Raw genomic sequence first — 22,487 nt, forward strand, 5'->3', positions numbered from 1 at the left:
CCACTGTTTGAACAGTCACAGACAGTCCAAAATTTCACCCACTTCCCCTGCCATGCCTTTTACACAGGCTAGTCACCAACAATCAGATCATATTTCAAGCAAATTCAGTCAACAGACAAAGTAGGCAACTGGGGTTGAAAATAATTCAAGGACAAAGTGCAAAAGGAAACTACAGGTGACTAAGTACAGCTTTTGTACGCAAGGCTAGTATCCTGTCTGCACTAATTCATCAACATGTACAGACCTCCAGCACAACAATGATTGGAATTGTGTGGCCACACAAAGGTTGACACATCAAGTTGTACCATTTGCAGGTGAATAAATTGACTCTTTGTGAATGTGGAGAAATGTCAACAACTAAAGAACTGAAATGTAAAAAAAAAATGGTTTCAAATCAAAGAAGATGAGTGAAACAAAAGAAACCAAAATAAAAGGAAATCATGAACAGTTTTGGACTTACTACTTGTCTTTTCTCATTTATTACCAAATGGTTTAAATAAAAACCCAAAACAAAACTTTTAAATATTTACATTAACACTGTGTGCTCTACACAGTTGAAAAAAATCATCAACTCAAGGAGAGAAAGGAGTAACAAAGTTGGGCCAGACTCGGCCCTGATAGAAAACTGTGCTGCATAACTAACGGACATCTACAAAACACCCAGCAACTCTTATGACTTCTGTGTACATATATTTACATAAACAATTACCGGTAATTTCCAAGCGTGATTCAATGCATTCCACATTTATACAACCTGGTTCTTGCATGACAGATACCTAAAGGCCAAATCTGACTGGCATGCCACAAAGGACCAGGTGAACTGGAATACAATAATCCTACACTTCTAAGGCTAATAGAATTTTATGTCAAATGATGTATTTACATGTGAGTTTACCTATTTTCATATCGGACAAGTGCAATAGCATATTGTGTTCACACGACCACTGTGCTGTACAGTTTCAACAATGTTATTTTTCCCATCAATAGAATTGTACAATGGATTAAAGGCAGAGAGAATCATTTGTAATTTGAGCAGTCTTTTTCCTTTGAAGCAACAAAAAGCTCAAAATCTTAAGAAAAGGGTGCTGAACAATCTGACAAAGTTTTAGCTCTGTGAATGCTGTATATTCCTGAGGAAGCACCATTCTGGGATCTCGATTTTAATTCAAAAGTTGCCGAGCCATATTTTCAACTGCGCCCGTATTATCAGCATCCATTCTCAAACGGCCAATTGCAGCTATGTGATGTCACATACTGAACTGTGTCAATGCTTGTGCACACCCATTCACCCAATTTCAAACCAACTGCTAATTTCCAAAAATGTGTCACTTGACACATCTTTGGAAATGACCTTTTTAATGTTTTCTGTAAAATGACAGCATGCCAGAAGGAATAATTTCACAGAGAGTTTTAAAGTGTCATTGCATCTTTAAACCAAGTAAGCTTTTTAATAAGTAAGTATTTTGGTTGGTCATGTTTTGGATAGCTGCAGTCCACTCTAGCTTTAAGATATGGAAGTTGGGTGTAATATGGTGTAGGTTGCTCAGTTAAAGTGGCTGGAATCTGCCTGGACAGCATCTTTCACTTCAACCACATGAACGGCCTCAAGCTCCGGTATTAAAAGGTGACACATGATTACAATGGAAAAAGAATAGAAAATGAGCTTCACACAAGAACTGACCTTCCGAACTCGTCGAAATGCAATTAAGTGTATAAACCATGCTGGAAAAACAATTCTGGCAAACAAAAGAAAATTCGGCAAGTCCATGTGAATTATCTGCCCACCTGGTGCAGTATTCCAAGAAGAATATTTCCTGTCTATTGTATGGCTGTGGATTGTGTCCTCAAGAGCAGGTGACAGGTTGCTGCTGCTGCTGCTGCTGCTGTTGCTCAGTCAGTGGTGGCTGTTGAGCCGCCAGCTTGCGGGGGTTAATAGAAACCGTCTTAGAGCAGTTGTGTGTCTTGTAGATGCCTACCAGACGATCGGCCAACTCAAACATGTTGTTACGCAGCGAGATGACAATGAACTGCGCATTCTTGGTTCGCTCCTGAGTGAACAATCAAAGAAAAAAATGAAGAGTTTCCACACATCTTGAGATTCATACACTAGCATAAGGAAACAAATGTTTATTTCATGACTTATTTTACTTTGAATGTGCACAAACCCATGAAGTCTTCGCGTGAACGTCAGGCATCATAGTCAATGTGTTCAAATGTCAATCCAAGTGGTCTCCCCCAACTCTCCCTTCGCTACCGTTGCAGGGGGTACTTTTGCACGGAGCCCATAGCAATGCCAGAAACACACACGCATAGAGTGCATACCTTAATGTAGTGTCCTACAATGGAGACATTCTTGAAGTCTAAGGCAGCATCAATCTCATCCATGACATAGAGTGGGTTAGGCTTGAACTGATGCAAGGCAAAGACAAGAGACAAGGAGCTCAGTGTCTTCTCACCGCCAGACAGGTTGCAAATATTCTTCCAGCTCTTCTTGGGTGGGCGAACACTAGTTAAAAAAAAAAAGAGAGAGAGACGCACATCAGCTTGTCATATAGACACAAAGTGAAAAGGTTCGGGTGAAAAATACTGGAAATGGGTCTGATGTGCTAACATAAGTTCATCCATTAGCATTAAATTAAAGAAAATGAGTCCACGAAGAATGAATCCACAAAGTCCAAAATCCAAACTATGGATGACCATTTCACCATGATTTTCCATCACATTTTGCACTGAAAACCCCATGTGCTAGGTCCTCCTTGGCTGAGAAAACCTCATGTGCTAGGTCCTCCTTGTCTGAGCAGTCGTTAAACCTCTGCACATGACGGACAAAACTCATGGAACTCAGTTACTAACCTGAAGACAATTCCTTCAGAGAATGGATCCAGACTGTCTACTAGCTCCAGCTCAGCGTCTCCACCCAGCGTGATCATCTGATACATCTCCTTCAGGTATTCATTGATGGAGCCAAAGCCTCGCATGAACATGTCAAGACGCTGCTTGCGCATGTCTTCCAAGGAGCGACGCTGGGCATTACGAGACTCAGTCAGGGCATCGTATTCTGCTACGCGAGCTAGGTAGGCTTCCTCCTGAGAGAACCAATGCAGGTGACAACAAAAGATTTTATTATAGTGCTTCAAATGTATGATAATATGTCAATCAATACAGCTCGCCACGCAAACTTGGGCAAACACCAAAACCTACATTGTGCACTGATAAAAAGTTGGCATTTGGTTAAGGTTTAGAAACTAAATCAAGGTTTTCTTCACTGCTTCTTTCGAAGTGGTAGGTAAGAGGGCAGTAGGGCCTTGCATTGTGCTTGAGTATTGGCAATCTTGTCAGGATATCCCTAAGTAAGCGTTATGGTGCCCTCTATTGGATTGTGGCGGACCTTTTTCTTGTACTGTTGTATAGCAGCCAGGTTGGGGCTCATCTTGGCTAGCTGTTCCTCACAGACTGTGATCTCATACTGGACTTCCTCTGTATCAATACCGGCCAACTGTTCCTCACTCAGCTCCTCGAGAGATTCAGAGGTCTCTCCGACCAGAGCATGCAGCTCCAGCTTCCCGAGCTATGGATAAAATCAGGAAAAAACAACATTGGAAATGTTAGCAGCAGACAACAGTTGTGCAATCTCCACTAGCCCACCCAGCTTCCCAGTGAACCACAATAACAAGCAAAGCAATTTTGCTGTATGTCATCCAAACCTTAGACCCTTTACCTCTTTCTTCCAGTGTTTGCCTTTCTGTTGGTTCTCTTTGACCAGAGAGTCGTATTTCTCCAGCTCATGTTTGACCTCTACCTGTCTCTTCTTGATCTCAGACTCTTGCTGCTGAAGTTTCTCAAGCTCAACTGCCCAAAGATAGAGAGAAAAAAGGATACAATAAATTCAAGCAATCAACACCTGATAGTAATTTCTGCAGATTGTAGGTTTGAGTCCAGTCTGAGAAGGCCAGTATTCTTGAGCACTAATTGCTTCTTACCATCCTGTGTACCTTCCAAAGCCCAAGTTGGAAAATGGCTACTGATGACTGCCATTTGGGATTTTGCCACAGATTAGCAATGAAAGTATCAATGATTTTTATATTTGATGTGACTAAAAAAGCTGACAGACCTTTGCTCTTTTCCAGTTGGCCCTCCATGTCCTTCATTTGCATCTCCGCCTCTCTGAACGCCTCCAAAACCTGCATATGCAGTAAACAAGGTGACAGGTTGATACAACTGTAAAGGTATTTTGGATTTAATATACATTGACCAAAAAACTCCTAAAATCATGTTGCTGTGTTATTTACAATGTCCACTCAAATACAACAATCCAAAGAAGCACATAAAATCCAATTTGACTTTGCTTGTAATAAAGCATTATTGCTTTTGTCGGTGTCAAAACTATTTTTCATTCTGACAGCTACTAGATATGCATATGGGCAAATCAATGGGACTATATTGCCTCTATCATACAAAAGAAACACAGAATATGACTAGGTGCCAGAGTCAAGGACTGCCTTCTTCCATAGTTTCTGTAAGATCATATTTCATACAGCTTGGTGCATTCTCAAGATCTGAAGGTGGCCATATTTTCACAAATGGTTCTGTAGGGATGAAAGTATTCTGAGTATTGTTATTTTAATATCTCTCTAGTGAGTTATCGCAGGTAGTACGCACTATTAAGAAACAGAAACATTTTTGGACTGTAAGTCTCACCCTTGTAGCATCATCTTCAAGTCGCTTAAATTCCACCTCAATCTTCTGCATTGTCTCAGCGTTCTCCTTCTCTTCCTTTTCCATGTTCTCCACACTCTCCTCTGCACGCTTGATGTTCCTGAGATGAAGACAAAATTACAACCATGTCTAAAACAGATGGGTAAGGACCATTTACATCTTTGCAGCTACTAGTTGTTAGAAATGCTTGATAAAAATCTTTCTGAATCTGTAAAATCAAGTAACATGCAAGGCGAAAAATGAGACTTGTAGGTTTACATGATGGACATGAATAAAGTATGGAAGGTTTGTGGAAACACCATATGAATTTTATCTCTTCTGAGTTGTGTGGTTCTGAGAAGACCTAGTTGTTTTAACTTGATGTTTTGAACAGTGTGCTCTGTTTATCATCTGGAGATGCATTTGCAAATTTTATTCAATGCATTTCAAATCTCACAGTTGCATCATGTTTGAACCGACCTTAAGTAAGCATTTCTCTGTCCAGGCTGAGCATTATGCTAGCAAATTCAATACAGACAGACACAACAAGAATGACCCAAGTGTCACCTACCTTTTAGCATTCTTGATGGCCACCTTGGCCTTGGTGATGCCTGTGGAAGTTTCATCAATTTCCTTAGTCACCTTATCCAGCTTAGCCTGCTGAGATTTCATCTTAGTGCTTCCTATCTCCATGATTCTATCGTGTAAGACCTTGACTTCTCCCTCAACCTTGGCTGCAGCATCAGCCACTTTGTTGTATTCTGAAAGGGAAAGTGGAACAATTGTCATTGATCAGACAGGAGTTTTGAGGGAAAGAGTTACATACCTGGACATCACTTGACACCCTGTGCACAAACCCTATGAGAACTGGTCTGAAAAATTCCAAGTGCCTTCTCATAAAATGCTTCAATATTTTCCCTGCTAAATTTGACTTTTTATGACATGTTATCGCTTTCTGATGACTGATAGGTCACTGCAGGGAAATATTAGTGATGTCCATTTATGGAATTCTTCCCATTATGAGAACAAATGGTCTAATTTCTTTAGAAGTCTGTTCATTTGCGCAGGACATGAAAGAAAAGGAGATTGGTATGGGCGACTTACTGTGTCATATGTTAGACACATCCACAATTTAAATAGCAGAGGTATATCCATATATGGAAGTTTCCGCAGCGCATGCACTTATTAATTTTAAACAGTGCACCAAACTGAATAATAGATTAATATCAATATCATTTTGCACATTCCAACAACCATTTTTATGTGCACTTATATATAAAGTTGTTTTCAAGAGTTGTTCCCCATTCATTCATTCATATTTGTCATACCAGTTCACAGCTAAAAGCTGAATTGCATAGTTATAATATAAAAATCACAAAACTACACACATAAATATTAAGTTTAATGGGAAGACATTCACAAGCTCACTAGTGGAGACGTCTCATCACTTTGAATTACTGAGCTTGTTGGTCAGTCTGGGTTGGAAATAGTAGGTACTGTACTGTAAATCAAGGACTTTACTGATCAAACACAGCATGGCCTACCCTTGGTGTACTTGGCAGCATTCTTCTCCAGTGCAGTCATGTCAACATCCTTGCCTGAGTTCTTATACACTGTCTCTAGTTCCTTGATCTGGTCTCGTAATGTCACCTCCTGCTCAGCCTTGGCCTAAAATATAATTGAGAAAAAGACAATCTTGATGCAATCCAATTTTGAGAACAAGTTTCATCTATGGCCAAGTTCGCGCAAGGACTATAGTTGACCAATGGTTAACTAACGTTTGCCCGAACACTGTCTAGTCAACGGTGGTTGACTACGCTAGTCGACTATTTGGAACCAGCTACTGGGGTTGGTTGCTTCGCTGGTAACCAATATCCGCGCGCATTCATAACGCTAGCAGGGAGCCAGGATCCAGAAGATTTGCGATGACATTTTGACCAGCGTTTGACTAGAGACGTTCGCACGTTGCTATCAGTGCGCAGGCGTAAGGTACGTCACAAATCAACCACTATTTGACTAATGGTCCTTGCCCGAACTTCGCCAAGTTTGATCCATCAAGTATCTTGCAAAATTCATTGCAACAGAACATTCTCAACGACTAAATTTTGAATTTAATTTCAGTTTCTTGGGCTGTACTTCCTATAATTGAAACAAAGGATTAAAAGCACACTAAACAGCAAAGCATTACCTTTATATCCATATTGTGTTTCTTGAGAGTCAGTTTGGTTTCATTCAGTTGTTTCTCCAGCTCATGGGCCCCTTGCTCTAACTCTCTCAGCCTGTCCCTACACTCAGCTGTGGCTGTGCGTTTAGCCTCCAGCTCACGCTCCATGGCAGCAAACTGCTCTGGGGTGATGTCCACCACCACGGCACAGCCCAGCCCATGCGTCCCTTGGCCACCTGCTTGCCCCCACCACTCATTGTGCCTGGAAGGACAGAACGTACCAAATAAATCAGCTCTTATTGTAAAGATTATATTTATTTAATTCTTATTTCAACTGGGTAGCTCATTCAGTGGAACCCACTGTCTCCCATGGGTTCAAATAAAGAGAAGACAATGTGAAGAAATTACAGGTTAAAGGGAGGATACAAAATTTGCAAACATCACAAAATAAAATGATCAAATTATCATGAAATATCTCACTGGATTGTTAGGGAATGACAGTCTAAAGCATCCTTTAAAGTTGCGGCTCCTGGCGTGCTGACATTTTCAAGAAAAAGTGTATTTTGCCAACGCTGGTCGGCCGACCAGCGTTGAAAAAAAACTGGCTTTTTTTTCAAAAAGTGCTCCTAATTTTTCATATTTAGTTTGTCTGCGTTTTCTTTGCAATTGATTACACACCTGTGAAGACTACAAGCCTGCTAGACTGATCCTCATGATCTTACAATTCCCCAAGTCTATAAATTGCTTTGGTTCATCTTAAGTGGCGTCAGGGAACCAGACTACAAGAATATGATTGGTTTTCTTGGTTTTTCTAGCATCTACGAACCCAAAATGTGAAACAAGTCAGTGTAACAATATTTGCTATTACATACTGATCCTCCAAATCCATTTATTTCTGAAAATTGCAGCAAAAGCAAATGTTGTACATTCCCTTTAAGATGTGGGAGGAAAACCCCAGAAGAGAAGAGTATTCTGAAGAAACTCAAAGAATCAGGTAGGGACTGAAAAATAAATCCACATTGGCCCAGGCAGGTAACAAACCCGGGTCAAAGTCGTGAAAGGCGAGGAAAGTATCGCTTTGCCAACCCAACTCCCTCATACCAATAGCCATGTTATCATTATTAATACTAAACAAAACAAATCAGGTAGTGGGAAAAGTGCAAGCACTATAAGTTGCTTTACAGCAACCCCAACACACCTGAAGCGTTGGCGAAAAAACAAAAAAGTTCAACATGTGATCCACAATGTTTTGTATACCCTACAAGGGTTAACTGAAACTAAGAAAAGTGGAGAGTGCCACAGGATGTACAAGAAATTACAATGTACAATGTATATAGAGTTTAAAAAACTTTAGTGATCAATCCTCAACCAATATGGCATATCAATTTTGCATTGAATATAAACATTCCCCTTTGGCCCATACGGGCCATTTCCAATACAGTGTGCCACCAAGAAGTTGCCACAGCCAGTCAATTTTTCGCAGTTCATTGTGAGAGATGGTCAACAAATGCGCCGTGGCGCGGGACACTTAACATTGTAGTTGTAGTTTCGTAAGCGTACGATACAAGTATTTTTTTGTCTTTTCTTTTTATCACAATGTATTTTTTGTGAGGCGGCAGAATATGCCTCAATTTATAAAAAATTCCTCAAGTTGTCTAGTGGCATTCGTTTAAAGCTACAGTCCATCATTTGCAGCTATCCAAAAAGTAACTGACATAATTATTGTTGAAAAACATACTTGGTTGAAAGATAGTAAGGGGACTAAACACCCTGTGAAATTATTCCTTCTGGCAAGCTGTCATTTTGAATAAATCAACGAAAGAAGGCCTTTCCAATGGTGCATCTTAAAATTTCCATTAGTAGTTCGTTTTTTAATTCGGCGAAATGAGCGCAAGCGTTGACACGACGCAAACGCGCGCGCTGCTATAATTCGTCGGATCAGTGCGCAACATCCCGTAACTGCAATATGCTCAGTGTGAACGTGTCTCGGACGCGGACGTGAATTCAGGCACAATTCAAAACATGATTCAGCAACTTTTGATTTGAAATCTAGATCCTAGAATGCTGTTTTTCTCGAAATGTACAGCTGAAGCTGAGCAGAAACTTCATCAGGTTAGTTGTTCAGACCCTTCTTTAGATTTTGAGCATGTTTGTTGCTTCAAACGAACAAAATGCACAAATTACAAATGATGGACTATACCTTTGAACCACAGCAAATCCGCCATGTTTTTGTTGTTTGTCAACTCTCCGTGGCAACCATTTGCTGTCGCACTTTACTGGGAATCGCCCGTTTTGTCTGACAAATGCTGTTACTACAATGCCCACTTTACCTGTTGCCTCAATCAGCTGTCCATTCAGTGTGACCACACGATGGCGCTTGCTTCCCTGCAGTCCAATCCTAGTAGCTTGGTCTAGGTCCTTGGCTACCAGTGTGTTACCCAGAGCATAGAAGAAAGCTCCAGCAAACTTGGGATCCTTCATGCGCACTAGGTCATAAAGACGGGGAACATTCTCTGGACTGTAGACAAACATGTGAGAGTGCAACATACACACACAAAAAGTTGGGTCAATCTCATATACGTAAGATAGTCTACTCATGCTGCATCATTTTGTGAATATTGACTTACTTATGTGTAATCTTTATGGTTATTTATATAAACAATTTAGAGTTTTCTTTTAGTAGAAACATACAGATGCAATGAACTGACACCGTGAGGATAAGTGTAAGGATACTTACGCATTGAACTTCACTTGTGCATTCCTAGCCCGCTCTTCCATCTGAAGTTGAAAAATGATATAACTTTGAATGTATCAGATAGGAAACGACACAACAAAAAACTGTAGAGAAACAAATAATTACAAGAGCAATATTTTGTAAAAGCCACAATGCAGCGTCAAAGTTCTGGAGGCTCATTTTCTCATTCGATCTTAAACCTTTTCAAAGTTTTAAGTCCCAATGAGAGTCTACAAAAATAATTCCTAAAATTGTACTCTTTGATTATTGCGATTAAACATTGCTTTCAGGAATACATTAAGATGTCTGAATGGAAAGAAGTGTTGCCTGATACCTTGTCCATAGCGATGAAGGTGGCAACCCCCACATTGTTATCTCTCAAAAACTTGACACATTTCTCTGCTGTCTCAATGTTGTTCACCACGATGTTATCCAGTGCACCACAGGCAGTAGAGATGGCTACGTCATATTTCTCATCAATGGCTCCAAGATCACCCTACAATCACAAAGACAAAAAAAACACAAACAAATGTAATTCTTTGTGAGAATTAAGCCTAGCCATGAAATTGGGTCCTGTAATGAATGACATTGATACCCCTTCACCTTTCTGCACTTCACCAATGAGGGGCACCTGTGCAACTATTCCATTGTGCAGGAACATTCCAGCAGGAAATCTGAAGTACACAAGGAAACCATACATATTTCACAGCACCCTAAATTAGTTTCTTTTCACATCGCTGATTCAGAATGACCATTGACAAGTGCTTACCAATCTTCCATGAATGCCTGTAATCTTGCCCCGTCTTGCCTGCTCCATCAGCCCCTCCAGGACCGCCCCACGATCCCTGGCAGATTGTAAGGAGCTACGAGCCTCTTCTACCTTGGTGACCAAGGCGTGCAGCTCCTGAGAAGCCTTGGCCTCGGCTTGCTTGATTGTGGCAAGGTCACTCTGGGCCTTGGGCAGTTGGCTCTGGAGCTGTGGGATTTGCCGCTCCAATTCCTTGATGGAACTGATTGAAAAAAGGAGTAAAGTTGCAGTCAAGTTCATTTCCAAGTCTTACAAGTCTACTGAAATACAGCTGGTTATTCAAACATTAAGGCGGTCTTAACTCTAGTTCCCTACGATGTGTGGAAAACCATTGGAGGATTCAGGACTGTTAGGATTAATGCTTGGACTTAATCCAGCAAAACAATCCAATATTGGACGGTGGACTGGTCTTTACAATTTTCATTTATTATCTATTATTTGCCCTGTATTTTACCAACGTAAAGCTGAGGAAATGGGATGCACGGTGCCTTACCCTTTCCGTTCAGCTAGCGTCGTTGTCGTGTTCTCCAGATCAGCTTTAGCCTTCTCCAGCTTAGCCTTGGCACTGCCTTGTTTCTTGACCTGAGTCTCAAGCTCAAAGTCTGCCTCAGCTTTCTTGGACTTGGCCTCGTTGACAGCCTTCTGCATACCCATCAACTGCTCTTCTTTCACCTGGTAAATTGGAATTGATAGGGGTGTAGTTTCAAAGCTATTTTTGTTGTAAGAAATGGTCAGGAACTGGACTCAATATATGCATTTTGTTTTGCCCAGACAAGGCTGCAAACATCTCTTTGAGTACTTTTGTATTTACATGTACTGATCACACGGACCAACTTACATCTTTCTCAGCTTGTAGATCCTGTGTCTCTGTCTTGAGGGAGGCCATAATCTCTCCCATCTTAGCTTCTTCTGTTTTCAGTCTTTTCTCCAAAGTTTCCTTACCGGCCTCCAGCTCCTTAATCTCCTGCTCACTCTTGGCTGGCACTGCTTGTAACTCCTCCAACTGGCACAGGACAATGACAGTAAATGATTCATAACCTTATCAGTGCTTTCATTACCTATGGGTTTGTGGATGTCACTATGTGAATATCAATTTGTTTTGTGAAGAAGCTTTGATTCTGAAAGAACTCCCAAGGCAAGACCAACAGAACTTTATTAGAAAGGGTATACTATCTGAAACATTGAGAAAACACTCTCAACATTTCTACATGTGCTTTTGAACATGAAACTGACAGCATTCCCATTAAAACAAAACCTGTCAAGTCTTTTAACTGATCATACTTTGGTCTTTTCTTTCTGCAGACTCTTGACAAGTTTCTTCTGTTTCTCCTTGGTATGTTTCAGGTCTTCCCGACACTTCACATCTTGTTGTTCAAACTCTGCAAAGTCTGCCTTCTTCTGTTCTGCAATCTCTGACAGTTTTTCATACGTCCTGTGATGTGAAACATGGAATTATTAAAAAGGGGAAAAAGAGTTTGGAAACTCCACAGCCATATTTTAGCTGTTACACGTATCTAGTCTGTACCATAGTTCTCATAGACATTTCTGGATTATATTTTCTACCTAGTTTATTGGGGCATCAAGACCACAATAGATATAGGGAGATGGATCACATGCAAATTTTACTGACTTGAATATTTTCTTGTTTTCCTTTGTTTTGGTCTTGTTGTCCTCAGCAAACTTGTCCAGTTCTTCTTTCATCTCCTTGAAGGCCTCGGCCACTTTGTTTCGCTTCTCTTCTGATTTCTTCTCATTCACATTGCAGTCCTGACTGTACAGAAGGAAACATTATATGTTTAAATGTGTGGCTTTTTCAGCAACAGCATTTACCACTTTAACTTGAATTATATGTATTCCGAAGGGATTTTCCTTTGATTTATGAAGTAGACATTTTTTTGCTAGGATGCAACCTCAATCCTGCAAAATCCTCCAACTGCTTCTATGTAGTAAAAATTGCATACAGCCTCGTTGCAATCATGCAAATCCTCCGTTAAGTCTTGAATGTGGTCCTTGGAGGGTGACCACTGCCTCCATCCTGCAAAATCCTCCAGCAATCACTGTCAACATGTTGCGGCACAGCCAGTGACATCCTGGAGCAGTGCGGAGGATTTCAAGTATAATCTAGGCCTAACTTTATGCACGGATGAGCATAAACAAAGTCCAGCCTAAGAAATTGACACAAAGCATACTCCAAAATTAGCCACACACTTTTGCCACATCGCCTCAATCCTGCAAACTCATCCATTTTGCAAAGAGGATTTTGGAGGGTTAGGGTTAATAATCTGACAACTTGTGGTCAATGAACATCTAAAAGTTAGATAAACTAAAAAAAATGGGCAGCCTAACATTTCGATCCTTGCAGAATGGCTCTGACAAAGATTCTACCAGGATAGTAACTTTAGACCATCAATTTTTCAGTATTTCAGGTCAATCCAGTCAGAGAGCAGTCTGCAGCAGTTTTATTAATTTTAAACTAAAATTAAGACAACATTGTGAAAAAAACCTACACATATTTGCTGAACAGCTTGTGCTTTTTCTTGGTGATTTCATTCTCTGTCTTGAGGAATTCCTGAGCTTCCTTCATGGGTTTCTCAAGTTGCTCCATTTCAGATTCAACAGCCTTCACGCGACCCAACTACAACACACAAGAAACAGTGAGATGATATGTATTAACTGCTAGAGCTTGATCATATTTAGTGATGGTAAAGTTGAACAATGTGACTTTTATGCAATGCTATGCCGCAAGCATTTAGTTAGGATCAGGCAGTGTGGACCAATCTAGGGCTGTGCATCGAGAACCAGTTACGTGGAGTACCCGACCGCTGATGTCAGGAACTGGTTCCAGATTATGGGATCGGGTGCCCATTTTTACATACCAATTTTACAAATACCTAGTATTAAACTTCTCAGACAATGAAAAAACAAAAAGGTATTGAGCGTGGAGAATTTTCAAAATGAAAAGCAGGTTACACAGGAAAACAAAACATATTTCACGTTTATGACGCTCACGAATATTGCAGTTTACACTGTAACGCTATTAAGCCCACTGTACACACCTGTATTTTGATACATTGATGCACGGATGTGGTAACATCGTGCAGACCTTCAAGAACAATCTGAACAGCAACTTCCGAGATTTGAACTTTTGGGTTGGGTTTCTTAAACGGGTACCTGGGTACCCATGTTTTTTTTCAGTTGGGTACCCGGTTCCTGTACTACCCATAATGCACACCCTTGGACCCATCCCTGCCCTCCTTTCTACCTTTTCTCCTCTTTCTTCATTAAGTTGTTCCACTGCCTTAGCCATCTCCTCAATAGGTTCTTTGTACTGGTTGCTGCCAATGATGTCCTCTAGATACTCCAACATGCCTTCCTCGTGCTCTGTCTGAGCCTTAGACTTCATCATGGCTATCTGTTCAACCTCACCCTGAGAGGGAATTGCAGAGAAAAATGAACAGGAATGAAAATAGGCTGCAATGAATTGAGGTATTCAAGAAACGCATTCACACACGTATGTAGCAAGTGTTTCCTTCACTTTAAAAAAAGTGTGAAATATTGCAATTTCAGTATCAGTGCATGGCATGAAGTTAATATCAAAACATATATATAAATAGTTTTCAATTTCATTGTCTCCATACAGTTAAACTGTAATGGAAGTCATTCTGCAAAAAGAGTAATAAGTCAAATAAAAGTTTATGTACTAACAATAAGTGTCAGCCTTATTTCCTATGTACCTGTAGGATCAAAAACCGGTTATGATCCAGGTCAACACCACTCAACTTGAGCAGAGCAGTGACCTCTTTGAAAGAGACTTTCTTTCCTCCATCCACGTAATAATTGCTGCTGCTGTCTTGATAAGCAGTACGAGAGACCACAAAGGTGCTGTTGGGAACCACATTGTAGTCATTGTCACCCGGCTGAAAAAAAAACAAACAAACAAACAAACAAATCCATAATTAGGTTCTAATATAGACCTCTTTATACAATGCCTGAATAAATCCCTGTTATCTGATTGGTAGATCTTTGATCACGTCATTGAATTACTTGTCCTAACCCATGGCCCAGCCACACCGAAAAAATAGGTCCATTTCATGGTGTTAAATAGAAATTCCATTGCTCGGTCACATGATTGGTGGCTCTGACCAATCAGATGACAATGATTTATTCAAGTGTTGTATATAACAAATAATGTTTCACATTCATGCAGTGGTAAGAATAATTTCATTCGAATTGCATCTGTCACCTGAAACAAAATAGTGTCCATTGCACTCATAAATAATACTTTGCTTACAATATTCATTGCCATTTTGTTTATGCAGCCATAAGCTGCATTATTTTGTTTGGCAAATGTGCCTAAAGAATTAGTTTGTATTTATTTACTCATAATTATTTAGTTTTTGGTATGTGTTGGTTTGAATGGTTCTCTGACATATATTAATCTTTTGAGTTGTTTTAATTGAGAGTTTGAGTTGTCAGTTGTTATAATGAAAGGTATACACACAGACCAATTAAAGGGATTATACAACACTTGCTTTTGCTGTAATATTCAGAAAAGGATGGATTATATAGCAATATTGTTACACTGACTTGTTTGAAGTTTTGAGTTCATAGATGCTGGAAAAGCCAAGAAAACAATCTTGCTCATGTAGTCTGGTTTTTTGACCCCACTTTAATGAAATTTCGGAGCAATTTATAGACGTCCGGGAATTGTAAGTTCAGGGAACTAGTCTAGCTGGCTTGTACCCATCCATACGGGTGTACTCGATTGTAAACAAAATGCGGACTAACTAAACATGTGAAATTGGGGGCAATATTTGGAAAAAACCCAGTATTTTTTTCTAAAGCTGGTTGGCCGACCAGTGTTAGAAATTGATACAAAAATGTCACTTTTCTTGAAATGTCAGCTGACAGCCTGCCTCACTAACAGTCCAGTAAGGTACTGTTTCATAATAATTTGGTACACATTTTTTTTTTTTTTTGATATTTGCAAATGTTGTATATAAAGTTACCCCAGTGTCGATGATCTTCTGGAAGTGGACCGCTACAGTGCAGCTGGTCAGGTTACGATGCTGTTCTGATTTGTGGATCAGGACTGAGAGCTTCTTGGAGCGGATCTTGGCAGCACGATAGCCAAACACAAACAGCATGGAGTCTATTACATTGGACTTGCCACTTCCGTTGGGTCCAATTATACATGAGAAGCTCTACAAGGAAAAGGTCATCATGATTGTCAAATAATAAAATACGGACAAATTGTAGCAAAGTGTGTAATCATACATTAAGGTGGATAGGTCCATTGTGTACCGGTAACTATAAATGTAATTTAAGTGCTTTAAGACATCTCAAATTGTTTGCAAAACAACAAAACAAGATTTCTTAACAGCACACTAATGTTATGTAAAAACAAATAATTTCATGAGGAACTGATGATTTTTACAGTGTCATTTACACAAAAGGTTACCTTGTGAAATGGGCCAAGGGAGATCTTCCCAGCATAGGACTTGAAATTTTCTGTGACAATCTTGGAGATCATGAGTCTGGGTTCATCTGGTGATGGACGTTTAGCTGCACTATTGACACTGGACTGTGAAGTGTTGATTGATGTTTCATGGCTGATACTCCGCGGTGGGTCAGTCTGGCTTGGAGAAGGCTCATTCTCTTTATGGGATTAAAACGATGAATTTGCTGATGACGGCAAGTTTTCCAACTCTTTGTGTGGATTTAATTGTAGGTTTGACTTTATTCTTTATCAGTTTCCCTCTTCCACTCTAGAAAGTTTTGAGTTGTGGTCAAGTCCATAACAATGTTGATGCATGTTAAATCACAAATCCTTTCACAAGTTATCAAGGGAAGAAGACTCATTAAGGAATGCATTTGTCAAAGTTCATATGAATAGTTTGTGACTAGAAACTGAGTTACTTGTGACCGACTTGTGATAGTTTGTGATGACTTGTGACGTGCGATGGACTGGACTACACTATTGTACATGTATCAAAAATGCAGGTGGACTTATCTAACTAGCAACTAATTTGCTTACTGGCATTCATACAACTTACAGGTATGCAACTGGGAATTTAGAGGAAAAAAACTCCAAACCACACAAGACTTTGCACAGTGTTTTTCAATTTATAATGGCATTCATGAGAAGTAAAAAATGAGGAAATCAGTGGATCCAACGAAAAGTTACATGTAGGTTGTTTTGGCCCTGTCTATGAGAAGTCTGAATAAAACAGAAGGCAAAATATTAAACTTTTACCTTTATTCTCCTGTGATTCAGCATTTGTCTCCATAGGTTCCTCAATTTGTCCATCCATTTTGTACAACCCAAAAATGATGCTGCAAAGGCACTAAGTAGAGGGGAAATAGATATAAATTAGGCCCTCTACAAGAATATCATGCCCTGAATATATGCCTATTGCTTTCTGCGCATGCATAACAGCTGCCGCAATATCTTCTGTTTAGTTAGCATGCTTAGAGCTTCGTGTAGGTCCACCTGGTTGCAAGTGGGCTCAAGACATGCATATCAGCCATTTGCGCCGCATAAGCCACTGTAGTTATTTTTGTTGTGCCATAAAAAAAACTTCTAGCTACATGTATTACATGAATAAGGGAGATACGGGTAAGACACTGTACTGTCAGGGGCGTAGCAAGGTCATTTTTATGGGGGGGGGGGTTTAAACATTTCTTGAATAGGTTACTGCACATCCATGCTGAAATTTTGACAGGTTTTTTTTATCTGAACACTTGGCCTCCATAAAATCCAATAGCGAGAGGGGGGGGGGGGGCTGGTACCATCTGTCGATGGGGCGCTGTTCAAAAACCGACGATTACGCACACGAACTAACAACACATGGTGCTTTTCAGGGTGAAACCTGCACGAAATGTTTTAAAAAGGCACCCGTAACGACCGATGGCACACAAAAGGGCACGACTGATTTTTTTTTTAAAAATAAAGGACACTTGTTAAGAAAAAAAGGGCACTTGTTCACAAAAGGACACTCTTTACAAATATTTTTTTTGGGGGTGGGGAAGACCTGGTGAAAAAAGGGCATTTCAATGGAAAAGGGCAGTCTTCACAATAGTGGGGGAGGGGGGGGGGTAAGTAACCCCCTAACCACCCCCACCCCTTGGCTACGCCTATTTAATTGAAAAAAAAAGTCTGCTTTAGGTTGAAAAAGTCATTCTTGAGTAACAAAAAATTTGATCGAAACTAAACAGGGGCCCTACACTACACGATCGCCCTTCCACTTGATGTCAGTGTCACATTATGACTCCAGTACTGCCTGAATTCTAATGGCACCTTTTGTTTGTAATTTGAACAGTTTCTTAGGGTTTTTCCTACACGTTTTACAGTTGGTGCCCTGCAATTTAGTGCGCCTTGCGCGTTCACAGTCATGACGGTACATCGTGCGGTGATCGCCATCTTTATTTTCGTTTTGCGTTTTACGTTGTCATTTTACCCCCCAATTTCCCTCAAAAATTCAAATTCCCCTCAAAAATGTAATACCTCGGGACAACTGATGTTCTGGTTGAAAATTTTTAACATGTCGAAGGGCGTGGCATTGTTATTGACGCCACGTTCACGGGGTGTAGAGTTACTCTACACATATGAACGTGGCGTTGTAAACAATGCCACACTCCATCCTTGCGTAAATACACTCAAATTGTCACGCGGCACGTCATTTCACAAGTATTATAAGTACTTGCATACAAAGCTTTCTGTAAATTCACGCGATTGTAGGATCCTGCATTGCAAAGAATCTTGAGGGGAAAAAAGACCTCGACCCTGGTAAGGTTTTTTTTACTAGTGTTGTGCATCGGGTCGGGTTGACAAGACCAAACTGACCGAGACATTTATTTTACAAACCGAATTCGAACCGACCCGAAAGAAATAAGTGGCTTTGGCAAATGTGTTCATTTTTTTTGCGCCTGAACTGACCCGCTTCGCGTAAAAAAATGTGGGCTTTCAGTAACGGAATCATGCCATACGGCACACACAAAGTGACCAACTGGTGGGCCTACATGTTATAGACCGATTTAGACAGACCGCAAACAATTTTCAGTGCTGAATAGTCAATAGTGGCATCGCGCGCAGTGACTCTGCACTAAATAGTGCACCATGTGAATTTCCATTCTGTTTCGGTTTATTTCGGGTTTTTTCAAAATGGCTTAACTGACCTAACCCGACCCGAAAATCGCAAACGCAAAACCGAAACCGACCCGACCCGACCCAACTCAAATGATGGACAAACCGACCCAACCCGACCCGAAGTCGGTTTTGAGTCGGGCCGGTTTCGGGTCGGGTTTGCACAATAGGTTAGCCCAACTTGTGTGGCCTACTGTTTTGCTGCGCTGTACGTTAGGCCACACGTCTGGTTTCCCAATGTACTGACGAGTTAAATCCCAAACTGGCACATAAGGGCTCCAGAAAAGTGTCTAAATTTCTCTAAAAATTTGAAAAAAGATTACCTAATCTGCCCGGAGGGCAAAAGATGAGACATCATAGAATACAACCGTATGCAGTGGTATGTAACAAAATGCCCCAAAAAAGGTGTGCCGGTTTTGGATTAATCTCCTCAGTAGGTTGGAAAACCAGACGTGTGGCCCAACGTACAACGGAGCAATACGGAGGCCACACAAGTGGGGCTACACAATACGCATCTGATGATAGGCCCCCTATTATTATTAAAGTATTACCACCCCCCCCCCCAATATTTTGTAAAGACTGCCCTTTTCCATTCAACATTGTTCAAATGCCCTTTTTTTCACCAGCGCTTACGCTTACTTTCGTGATATAGTGCCCTTGTTTTTTTAACAAGTGCCCCCCTTTTTTAACAAGCATGACAAGTGCCGTTTTTAAAAAGAAAGTCGCACCCTTTTTTTGTGCCATCGGCCATTTTGAGTGCCTGTTTTTTTAATTTCAGTTTCACTCATGAATCACCCTGAACAGAAAAGCACCAAATTTGTCTGTACACAGTGTGCAACACTATACTCCAAGTTCAAGAACTATCAGCTACGAGGCTCCGCTCACGCGGAGCCTAATCTAGGAGTAACGAGTATGTCGGTTTTAAAACAGCGCCCCCATTGACAGATCAGGCATGCAACTGGGAAGTCACACAAAAAAGAGGAAACTAACATCTTTTCAAGACTTCTTTGTAAATTGTACAGTGCTTTTCTATTGGTAGTGGATATTTTGCCGGAGGTAACGCCGGCAAACTAACGTTTACTAAAGGTTTGCCGGCGGCAATCCATATCAACAGAGGGCGCGCTGTACTCTTTAAGATAGGGCTGAATTATAACATGTATTAAATTCCCACCAAAGTTGTGTAGTAGCACAGTCGGTGCAGTGGTTAAGCAATGGCTCTAGTGAGTGGGATGTCCCGAGTTCGAATCCTGATCCCCGCCACAAATTCAAGGGGTTTTTTTTCCCATCCCCAAATAAATAAGAATATTCTTCTTTTATTATTTTAATATGTCTCAAACATTTTATTGCAGAGTATTACTTTTTCTTTTTCAGATTTGTGGCTCTGGAGGATTTTTTTTAAGGCAGTGGATATTTTGCCGGAGACGGCAAACCTTTAGTAAACAGTTAGTTTGCCGGATATGCACTGAACATGCGCAGTTACTGTTTTTTTGTACTTAAACATTTTCCGGTGACAAATTTTAGTCTGGCTCCATGCCAATATTATCGTTGTAACCTCGTATTCACAAGATGGGATTCAGACCATTTTATAATTTCGGACTTCATTTCCCTTTTAAAAAAAATCCTCCAGAGCCACAAATCTGAAAAAGAAAATGTAACACTCTGCAATAAAATGTTTGAGACATGTTAAAATAATAAAAGAAGAATATTCTTATTTATTCGTGGATGGGAAAAAAAAACTTTAAAATGTGGCGGGGATCGGGATCGAACCCAGGTCATTCCGCTCTCTAGAGCTATTGCTTAACCACTACACCAAACGAGCTTCACAACTTTTGGTGGGAATTTAATACATCTTATAATTCAGCCCTATCTTAAAGAGTACAGCGCCCTCTGTTGATATGGATTGCCGCCGGCAAACCTTTAGTAAACGTTAGTTTGCCGTCATTACCTCCGGCAAAATATCCACTAGGCCCCTATCTTTTTTTAAAGGGAAATAAAGTCCGAAATTATAAAATGGTCTGATTCCCATCTTGTAAATACAAAAATACAATGATAATATTGGCATGGTGGAGCCAGACTAAAATTTGTCACCGGAAAAATGTTTAAGTACGAAAAAACAGTAACTGCGCGCATGTTCAGTGCATATCCGGCAAACTAACGTTATATACTGAAGGTTTGCCGTCTCCGGCAAAATATCTACTGCCTTTTCTATTTTCAATGGCACACATGGGAAGTAAAAAAGAGGAAATCAGCTGATCCGAGTAAAAGTTGCATGCCTGACAGATAGCACCAGCCCCCCCCCCCCCCCCCCCACCCCCCCCAGCCCCCCCCCCCCCCCCCCCCCCACTATTTAGTATTTGATATTACGGAGGCCACTCTAGTCTCTACATTTCAGCTCGGATGTGCGACTGTGCGACTGCAAAAAGTGCCCTTTTCAAGAAATGTCCCCCCCCCCCCTACCCCCACTGTTTAACCATGTTGTTAACACTACGTAGAAAGTAAAAAGTCTCTATCGACAATAGTTCTTCACTATATCGCCAAAACAGTAATTTGAGTGGGAATTTTTGTTCAAATAGTACTTACCCAATTTGCTCTGTCAATTCAAAACAAGTAGAATTGAAAATGGCGCTGTGCATTGACCGCCTTTTTAACGAAGATTGTGATTGGACAATGCCTAATATTAGGCTCGTTCAATCAATCGATGTCCATTGTCTACCTCGTCCTCAGGGTGTCGAGCAGTACGCGCCCACACTCTCTATGAGGTTGGAAATAAAGTAAGCACTGAGGACGAGGTTGGGTGACCGTTTTATATCCGGATATCGGCAAAATTTGACAGAAGAAGTTTTCGGAAAAACCCGAGTTTGACAGAAAATTCAGCAGAATGAATTGTTACGCAGATTTCTAGCAGAATTCTGTAACTTTGGTAATGTGACAGAAAAATATGGCAGATTTGAATTGTATACAGCTGATTAGTTTTGAAAAGTTGAGGCTTCGAAAAATCCATGACGTGTATTGATACAGTGAAGTCACGGTTTTGCAAGCCAGGCTAGACACGTGCAAATTAAAAATAAATAAAAATAGTTAACCAATTTATGTATCTAGATAGATAGATAGATAAAAGTCATAACTTTTATCTATCTATCTATCTACTATCTATCTATCTATCTATCTATCTATCTATCTATCTATCTATCTATCTATCTATCTATCTATCTATCTATCTATCTATCTATCTATCTATCTATCTATCTATCTATCTATCTATCTATCTATCTATCTATCTATCTATCTATCTATCTATCTATCTATCTATCTATCTATCTATCTATCTATCTATCTATCTATCTATCTATTCTATCTATATCTATCTATCTATCTATCTATCTATCAAATTTGCTGCTCAATCGATCACTTAATTGATTGAACTCAAATGGAATCGAATGCTCTGGTAGCGAAAATGAAACGCGTGCTCAGAGCGATTCTCAAATTCAGATGAAAATGAATGACGTACGATTTTCAGAAGTGAATGAACATTTTAGAAAATTGGCCGGGAAAACCTATATTAAAGTATTAAAAATGTTAATATAAGTAATTAAAAAGTTCAGTCTTAAAAACAAATAATTTCTGTAAAGAAAATGTTAAGATTTTATGACATCTCAGGGGCGTAAGTCCCGGGAGGGGGGGGGGGATTGGGGTGGGGGATATATACCCCCCACTTTAAGACCAGGGCCCAATTTCAAAGAGCTGCTTGGCTTAACGGTAAGCAAATGGGGCCAGGGGTATGGGCTATTGAATCCCCCCTCCCCTCCCCCCCCTCCCCCCCCCCCCCCCACAAACACCTTTAATTTCGTGATGAAAAAAAATGCGGATTTCGAGGTATTTTCAAACATCCCAAGAACCAAAATGTATATAATAGCACTGAAAAGTGGAGAAACAAAGTACA

The 22,487-nt window shown here is 40.3% G+C and overlaps 1 pseudogene; it reads right to left on the reverse strand.

Annotated features, from left to right (window-relative positions):
* Positions 1-448: 448 nt before the first annotated feature.
* On the reverse strand, positions 449-21,270 carry LOC119724362 (annotated as a pseudogene).
* Between the last annotated feature and the right edge of the window lie 1,217 nt (positions 21,271-22,487).

The sequence above is a fragment of the Patiria miniata genome, unplaced genomic scaffold (assembly GCF_015706575.1).
Source record: "Patiria miniata isolate m_02_andy unplaced genomic scaffold, ASM1570657v1 HiC_scaffold_18, whole genome shotgun sequence".
Taxonomy (NCBI): domain Eukaryota; kingdom Metazoa; phylum Echinodermata; class Asteroidea; order Valvatida; family Asterinidae; genus Patiria; species Patiria miniata.